Raw genomic sequence first — 9,490 nt, forward strand, 5'->3', positions numbered from 1 at the left:
ATAAGCCCCTGTCTCTGCTTGTCATTTCTTGTATTTGAAATCAGTCTGTTTAGAAATCAGATTTGAAGTCAGTCTGTTCAGAGGCAAAACTCTCACTCCACTCTGCAGGCCGATCCATGAGGAAGGGGCTCGATTAATGCTGGGCCATGATTTTAGGGACACTTTGCATTTGCATCCCCTTGGGGGCCTGGCATCCTTTGGGCTGTGATGCTGTTTGAGGCAATATTTCTTACAAGCTTCAGAGCAAATATCTCCCCCAAATATTGGAGAGCCTCTTTTCAGATTCACTTTGAAGTTATACTCATTTAGGGAGAGAAATAGAGGAGAAATTTCCAGTGCAGCTTTAGATTTGTTGCATAATTGGCGCAAGATGTGGTGAGAGCTGAGCCCATAGCAAGAGACCTCAACCACTTTGGGGACCCTAGAGCAAGGGACCAGGCAGGTGAAGGATGCAAGAGGATGGGACGGGCAGTGTTGCGAGCCTCGATGCGATGGTGGGGCTGAGCTTCACCCCCTGCTTAGACTTCAGGTCTCGCCAGGTTCCAGGTGCTGGTCACGGCTTGTGGCATCCCCCAGCACCTTGGAGCTGGCACAGCCCTCTCCATCCTCCCTTGTCCAGGTCCCTGCGGGCATCGCAGCTATTGCTCCTGTCCTCGTTTTGCTCTTCGCTCTCTTCTGCATCATTTTTTAGCCCTTCCCACCTACCATCCTTCTCTCTCATCACCAGCTCCACTGGCCCAGAGCCACCATGCCAAAGTCTCCACTGCCTCACGGTGGGGAAATCCATGTGGAATAACCTCCAGGAGGCTGACGGGGGTCTGTTTGCGCACAAAAGACTCCGTGTCCGGAGCAAACACGTGTCATTTAGCCCTTTACACACCACACAGACGCAGAGCAGGTAACAAAAGCTTCATCCATTAGCATGATGACAGGTATTTCCCTGTTCTTAGGCTGGGCCTAGTCCAGCACAACACTTAAGTACATGATTAATTTGAAGTCTAAGAGACTTAAGCACGTGCTTAAGTGTTCGGCCACTCCGGGCCTAACAACAGTGGTTTCTACAGAGCAATCCATGCTCATGACATGTTACAGTGCTGCTTAGATGTATGGATTAAGGGTGCCATAAACAGTTGAGATATTCTGTTTAAACAATCATTTGTTGACAAGACTATTCTAAGCCCATCGAATCCCTAAGTGATAGATGTATGTTGTCTCTCTCAGTCTCCTGCTGTATCAGCCATTGATTTTTTCAGCCTGGATGCTAAGGTAACCTTTACCTGAGAGCTTAAGCACAAAGCGATGGGTGTAGGAGCCCCATGCCAGCCACTGTTTGCATTGCTGGAGGGAGGACGGAGCGAGAGATCCTCTTTGCATCCATCCACGGAGCACGACACCGTGCTGGGCTGGTCTCCTCCATGGCCAAGCAGGAGCACTCAGGCCAGCATTGCTCCGTGCTGTGACACGGCCGTTTGCCATCCCTTTCAGGAGCCGTTTGTCCCAAGGGATCCACAGGTTCCCAGGCACTGTGTCGGGATACCCTTCTTGGAGATCTGTTTTAATCACATTTATACAGTGTAACCAGGGGAAGGAATCTATTGACAGTCTGTCTTCACATTTCTGTCAATTCCTCCGTAGACATCATTAAATCCAAGAGTGGGTCTTAATTTAACGTGTTAGCTAACGGTTTATTTAATTAGTTTTCAATACAATCCCCCCCTCCAAAAAAAAAAGGCAGGGGGTGGGGGAATGGGTGCTGTATTATAGGTGGAGGCAGCAAAAGCAGGAGCATGAGCACATCCAGGTTTCCCGGATCTGCAGAGAAACCATCTCCTTGGCCCCTTCACCCCTTCTCTCTCACAAGAAAGAGCCCTGTTGCGTTTCCCCTTCTCCCCACTGTGTTCAATAATAAATGAAAATGGTAAAAAGCAATTCATACACAGGCTAAGCGTCTGGATTTATTATCAAGACAATTACACCGAGGAGAATTCCCGGAAAATTACTCTTCAAAGTCGTTCTCTGCCACCCCCTCCTAGTTGGGATAAATACAGTCGCAATTACCACCGAGGGGGAGCGTTGGCACCGGGAACAGGGTGCGACAGCAGCAGGCCCCAACACGGCACCAGGTCAGGATGGGAGCTGCCGACTGGGAGTGGGATGGCTCTGCTTTGGAGCTGGGATGTTCGGGGGGAACAGGCACATGGATGCTTCACACGAGCTGCTCGGCGAGATGGGTATCGATTATAGGCAGCTAGCTCGGGAGGGAGTGCTGTGTGGATAGGAGCCGCTTTTGATTATTTTAGAGAAAAGCTCACCACGATCCCAGCATGCCGGGGCTGGGAAGGGGCAGGCCTGGGTGCTCCATCCTGCGGGGACCCTCTGGTCCCGGCAAAGAGCAGCTGCTTGGGAGGGAAGGTCCTGACTGGCTGGTGGGGTTACATCGTCCCCCATCCCTGCATCTTTCCCCATCCCTGGATCATGCCCATCCCTGTCTTGCTCCCCATTCCTGAATCATCCCCATCCCTGCCTCAGTCTTCATGCCTTGTCCCTCATCCCTGCATCATCTTCATACCTGCATCATCCCCCATTCCTGCATCATCCCCACTCCTGCCTTCTTCTTCATCTCTTCTTCCTCCCCCATTCCCGCATCATCCGCATCGCTGTCTCTTCCCTTACTCTCTCCATGTTCCCCATCCCTGGCTCGTTCCCCATCCCTGCCTCCTCCAGGGGCTGCCCCACAGCAGGAGGCGACGCGCTGCCTCCGGGCAGGAGAATCCCTGGAGCCCCCGGGAGCGGAGCAAAAAGCAACTGTTGCAGGGGCTGAATCCGCGGGGGACAAGGGCAGAAGAACGAGCAGCCGGGAAGGCACCGAGCACCGCCCGCCCCCAGGGGCTCCCCCGCAGCCGGGGCGCTTCGGAGGCGCCCGCGCTGCAGCCGGTGGAGCTGGCGCAGGAGGCACCGGCTGCTGCTTTGCTGATGCCCTTGTGCTTTGGGAGCAAAGTGTCTAAAATCAGGATCTCCGTTTTCCCCAACCCCCCAGAAAAGCAAAATATAAATACATAAAATAAAAACAGAGAGCTGCTTCCCGAAGCGGGAAGATGTACCCTGCTGCAAAAGGAAAGTCCAAAATGCAAATATAAATCTTATGTGTATAAACACTTTCGCGTTGATAAATACAATCACTCTGCGAATGTGTGCGTATGTGTGTATACACATACGTATATGCACCTGTATATGTATATGCATATGTGTATGTATATCCTTACGTGTATAAATATGTAGAGAATGTGCACGCAGCTTCGGAATTTAATATTTGCACGACAGCAGCTCCCACGGAGCGCGGTTCAGCGCTCTCGCTCCCGCCCGACGTGGTTGCCCTCGGGGGTCTCGCCCAGCTCGAGGTCGGAGCCCACCCTGGGAATCCGCCCCCCGACGGCGCCCCGTGCCCGCCCGGCCAGCGCTGCCTCGGTGTAACGCGGGTTGCACCGCGGGGCCGGGCGCGTTACAGAGCGCAGTGCAGCGCAGGCTCCAAGGAGAGACTTTTTTATTAATATTATTATTATCACCTTTGTCACGCACGTCGCGGGACAAGCTGGAAAGAGCATTAAAACGTGTCTCACAAGGGTCATTTTAATGCACGGGGCAACGCAGGGTGCCCGGAGCGTTTTCACGCCCTCGGCAGAGCGGTGCTGGGCCCGGCCTCACCCCAGTCCTTTCTGCGTCGAGAGAGAAGGAAAGTTGTTTTTCTTCTTCTTCTTGTTTTCTTCTTCCTTTCCCTCCCCGCTTCTTTCTCAGGACTTGCAGGCAAACAAAGTGCAAGAAGAAGAAAAGCAAAATTGCCGAGGGTTACGTGAAGCCCCGCAGGACGGACACCCCTGAATTTGCTCTCCCACACGCACAACACGCACACACAACACACACGCGGGTTCCCTGTCCGCAGAGCACCGACGCACTCGCTGCATTTCCCACTTTTAAGCTTAAAATCTCGCCTGGGCCAGGACGAGCAGAAACGAGAGAATGAGGGAAAGAGAAGAGAAAAATAAATAAAAAAGAAGAAAATTCCCTGCCTCGCGCCGGAGCTCGGCGTAATTAACGCGTTTTTCATTGCTTTTCCCCCGAAAGCTTCGGCGGAGCCGAACCCTCCCTACGCCGCTGCCAAGGTGTAAAGTTCAGGGCTGGTCCACAGTGAACTTTTGAAAACAAATTGCGTTTTAAAGAGGCTCTCGGAGGCCCCCATTGATTTTGTTGGAGCTGGGGGCGTCGCTGACGGGACCGGCCCGGGTCCCCGGGTGGTTCCGTAGCCCCGGAGCCGAGTCGGGAGCAACGTCCCGGACTGGAGCGGAGCTCCACGGGGCCGCTTCGTTTGTAGGGGGACCTCCTCGGAATATATCGAAAAGAGTAGCCGCCTTCCCTAAAATTGCTCCGAGGTCCGAAATCGGACGCAAAACCCGCTCCCGTGTCGGCGCTGCGGCCAGTCCCGGTCCCGCCGCTGCCGGGCCGCCAAGTTTCAGGGCAGCGCAAAGTTTCGTGGCAAACGAGAAAATTCGCCAAAAAGCCCTTGGCCAGGCCAATTTCCCCCCTGGAGCCTCCCCGCCTTTCCCCGGGTTCATTTCGCCCGGTTTGTGCCGCTTCGCCCCGTTCCGAGCCCGGCACCGGGCCGACACCGTCGAGCCCGGTTGAACACGGGCGACCGGAGCGGCTCCGTGGAGATGGCCGGGTTCCCCCCTCGGCCATTCCCGCTCCTGCCCTAGGAGTATCCGCTACCGTTTCCACAAAGAAAGGGGGGATTTTTCACCGAGAATAATAATAATAATAATAATAAAAAAACCAACAATATCAAAAATCCCACTAAAGGGAAATAAAAAACCGCGAGAAGTGGGGAAACGGCCTCATCTTGCAGCTAAAAAAGGCCTCGGAGAAAAAGCGTAGAGGGTGCAAACGGGCAGTGGGAAGGGGCATCGGCATGAAATAATTTTAAGTGGGGAAAAAAAGAAAAAGAAATGTTGGTGCAAGAGACTGCTGTGAGTCCCGCGGCCCCTCGGAGAAATTCGTCCTTGCAACAAGGCGAAACCAAGTACAAGGCGCTGGGCGCAGTGCTGAAATCGGAGTGGGGGGAAATGGTGACCCCCCTTAAAAAAAAGACGACTGGGGGGGTAGGTGCGGAGCTGCCGATCCCCCGAAACCTCTAAGCTGATTTTCCCACATCCTGCTTTAATAACCCCATATCCAGACGGAACTTTTTTTTTTTCGGCGTCGCTGGATTTTCTTGCCTTGTTTTGTTTTGGAAGTGAAAGCGTTTGAATCCCCTTCAAGAACCAGTATCAAAGTCGCTTTTTTAAAAAGCTATTGATTGCAAAAGTCTTATTTAAACCAACACATTTTAGTTTCTCACATTTTAAAACATCATCTGGGGCCCATTGTATGGAAAATCGATTAGCAGAAATTGCCACGCTCTTTGCCTTACACTTGATTGTTGTAAAATCGAGACATCTATAGGCAAAGGCTGGGCTGGAAAATATTTGGAACCGAAATGAAAGGGTTTGTAAGGAATCCATAGGCACTAAATAATTCACCTGCCAGGCGATGGTGCTGTTATTTTGAAGCTTTAAAGAACTTTAAGGAACTTGATTTCCTAGAGGAGAAGTGTTATGGCGAGATGCACACGGGAGCTGCGCGGGAGCCACGTTGCCCGATCGCTTTCCTTCCACACCTAGCAAAAAAAAAAAAAAAAAAAAAGAAAAAAAAAGAAAATTTTCATTCCCCGTTTTACCTGTTCGTCGTCTGTAACAAATACTGCCCGCAGATTCCTTTCTCACTCCTTTGGATATGTTTTGGGACATGTCGTTTTTTGCTTTCGAGGTGTTCCTCAGTGTTCGGGGGGAGGAGGAAGCGAAAAGGAGAGGAAAAAAAATGAACAGATTTGAGTGTGAAACAAAATCGCTGCAACGCGGCAGCGCTGACCCGGAAGGCAGAGGAATAAGCGGGGAAGGGGGAGCAACTCACTTTGCTGCCTTTTACGCGGGTTTCGAAAGGCTCCGGGCCGGCCCCGCTGGTCGCCTCCCCGCCCGGGGCCGCGGGACATGCGGGGCCGGCGAAAACCCGGGAGAGCGGAGCCCTCGCCGGGGTGGGCAGCTGTGAGCACCCCGCTCCCACGGGCTGAGGGGACCGGCACGCAGAGAAGGGGGGCTCAGCAGGGCTGTGTCCTGGCAGGATTTTTTGAGGGGTGGGGGGGAGCGCTGATTACCTTCCCCACCCCGCGTGAGTCTTTCTCCCTTCTAAAAGATTCATCCCATCTAAAAGAAACCGGGGGGGTCACTTCGAAGGGCGCAGCCCGCTCCCATTCCCTGGCCCGTTCCCAAGACCGGGGGTGCGAGGGTGCCGGGGCGGGGGGGGTGCTGGTCCTGCTGCTCTGCCTGGCGGAGAGAGGCCGGGCCGGGCCGAGCGAGGGCCCCCTTGGCCCGGCGGGGCCGGCGCCTCCCTCCGCACTTACCGCTCTGCGCCCGGGGTGCCCGCACCGCCCGGCTCCTCTCGGTGAGCTGCCCGGGCGGCTTTAGAGGAGCAGAGGGATGGGAATTAAATAGAGAGAGGGAGCTCAGGAAGAAAGAGGAGGCGAGGGAAGGGATCAATAGCATCCAGCTGTCGAATGGAGAGAGGGGGAGAGGAACCGGCCGCGGCCGCAGCCAGCCCCGCGCTGGGGGCGCGCAACGGCCGCGGAGAGGCCGGGGGCCCCGCGGAGGGCGAGCACCGGGGCTCCCAGCCCGCCGCCCCTGCTCGAGCTGGGGGCAAGGCCCGCGGATCGGGCGTCCCCTCCGCTGCTCCTCCCTGAGCACCCCGTCCCGGTGACCGAGGGGAGCCGCTGTCCGCAGCCCGGCCGGTGCGGGAAGGGTATTGCCCGGGATCGTCCTTCGCCTACCGGCCGGCATCGCTCCCAAGAAGCAAGGGAGGACCCGGCCCAGCTCTGCTTACGGCCCTGTGGCCGGCGCCAGTGAACCACGCGCTCCGAGAACCGGCCCATCGCTCGAGCCTCTGGGCGCTGCGAGTGGCACCTCCGCAGCTGGAGCCGCCGGGAAGCGAGCAAACCCCACCGGGCTCGCACAGGCCGGGAGCGGCTCGGGCCCGCACCCCGCTCCCGGCCCGGGCACCCCGCTCCCGCCAGGGGCTCCTGCCGCCCCCCGGCTCCCCCTTCCCCACATGTCTCGGTGCCTCTCGCCTAATGATATTGCATCGATCGGGGAAGAGCCGGGGGGTGGGGGGGGCGCAGAGCCACCGCATTACTCAATTATGTCGCACTAATTACTAAAAAAAAAAAAAAAAAAAAAAAGATAGAGAGAGAGAGAAAAAAAAAAGTCTCCTGTTTTCCTTTTATTTTGGCCGTCGCTTGGTGCAAAGCTCTGCGGAGGGCAGCGCTGGTCCCGGGCCCCCCAGGAACCTCCTGGTGTTGCCGGACAGGCCCCAGTGCCATCTCCCCCTCCCCCGCCGCGCTGCGTGCCCGGCTCGGGGACGCTGGGCAGGATGGCGAGCGCGTTGGGCAGCTGCAGAAATAGATCTATCGATGGGCCGGTCGATGGGGCGGTCGATGCGCTATCGCCATTATTACACTCAATGAAACCGTTTCAGACGCGGCTGCTTCATCCCAGTTTGTCCCCCACCTCCTCCTCGCTGCGCACCTCGGTCCCGGGCGCAGCTCTCAACCCTTCCCGGTTCCGGGCAGCCCTGAGGCTCAGGCTCGTGTTGGAAGCCTGAAAACCCCCTGCCCGACATTCTCCCCCTCCCCGGGAGATGGAGGCTTTTTGCAGCCGCGCGGGACTCCGCGGAACGCGCAGCCTCCGCGCTCCGCTCTGCGCTGCGCTCCCACCGCGCCACCCCGAACCTGCGACGCGTCCCCAGGGTGGATCCCCAAAATCCCACTTTCCTGCTTCTTTCCCGGCCCTGGAAAGAAAACACCCGGAGGAGGTGCGGAGCGGGGGTGCGGGTCCCCGCCGAGCCCACCTCGCCCCGGCCCATCCCGCCGCCAGGGAGCTGCACTGGGGAGAAAAGCCTCTGTCATGTCCCCGCTCCCGGGGTTCGGGCCGGTGCCCCGGGACAGCAGCTCCATCTTGCCCTGCCCCTGGGACCTCCGCAGTCCCAGGGGCCGCGGGGGCAGATCTGTATCCCGGACAGAGCTACGGGGCTGGATCCTTCATCCCTCCCTCTCTCCCCAGGCTCTTGCTCCGATCCGCTAGCGCCTTCACTGCGCCCTCATCCTATGAACTTGCCGAGCTATATTTTATTAAATTTGGCACTTAAGTGACTTCCCGCGGGCTCAGGGACCGGCTGGATGTGACATCGATCTTAATTTATGCTCGGGAGAGAGTGAGTGAGCGGGGCTCCATCCCGATAGTCCGAGAGGGGAAGCCGAGACTGTAAATTCCAAAAAGAAATTCTCCAGCACGTTTCCCTTCGGCCTGGAGAGGGGAGAGACGAGATGGGATGGGATGAATTGGACTAGGGTGGAAATGAGTGAGAGGGGTTGGAATGGACCGGGCTGAGATCGTATGGGTGGGATGGGATGAACTGGGCTGAGTTAAACTGGTCTGCAAGTCGAGGTGGGCTGGGGTGAGCTCGAGACGAAGTTAATTTTTGTTAAATGATTCTTGAAGGACTCAGGTACCAGGTGACATCTCTCTCATTCCTTCGCCGCTCTCAGTTCCCGTCTGCCCTGTGCCTGCTGCCCATATGGGAGAGCCCTCAGGCCCCCCTTCAGCCGTCGCAGCCTCCCGGATTTCGGCGGCTCCCCGGGCAGCCCCAGCGGCTGCTGCGTGTCCCTGCCCCGGCAGGTCCCTTCTCCACGCAGGAGGGGCTCGGGATGACAGGGAGCCACTACCTGGGTCCTGCCGCCGGGGACCATGGGCGATACAGAAGACCTGATGAGAAAGGACCCCAAAACCTGGCTTGCCCGGTGGCCTAAAACTCAGTTCGCATCTTATTTTCTTTCTTCTCCCCTTCCCCTTCTCTTTTAAATTCCCTTTCAATTTCCCTTTTCCTTTTCCCTTTTCTACAGTCCCTTTCCATTTCCCTTTCCCACTTTCCCTCTCCCCGTCGCCTCTGCACTGTGGCCTGCTGGTCTGTGCTGTGCGTGGGGATGCCACGTGTGCTCACGAGGCGCTCCCACTCCCACGGCTCCCTGCAGGGCCCCAGGTGCGACATCCCCCCCGAGCCCCGGCATCCTGGTGGCAGCCCGGTGGGACTGATGCATGGGGACAGAGAGACGGATGGCTGCGTAGGGGACAGACATGGCAATATGTACAAGAGCAGTTGGGAGAGGCGGACACCCAGATGTGAGAGGGCAGCAAAGCCAGGCAGCGATGGGGAGGGACAGATGCGCAATGGGCATCAGGTGAGGTGCCACCTGGATGGATCAGGGCCCTGCTGTGCTCAGAGCGGACAAGGGCACCGTACAGTTGGGTGCCCTGACTGGCTGGTGTGTGTGGGTGTTTGGGCGTTGTGGGTGCAG

This window comes from Tinamus guttatus, unplaced genomic scaffold (assembly GCF_059628265.1).
Source record: "Tinamus guttatus ecotype Peru unplaced genomic scaffold, ASM5962826v1 Tinamus_guttatus_pri_ptg000280l, whole genome shotgun sequence".
NCBI lineage: Eukaryota > Metazoa > Chordata > Aves > Tinamiformes > Tinamidae > Tinamus > Tinamus guttatus.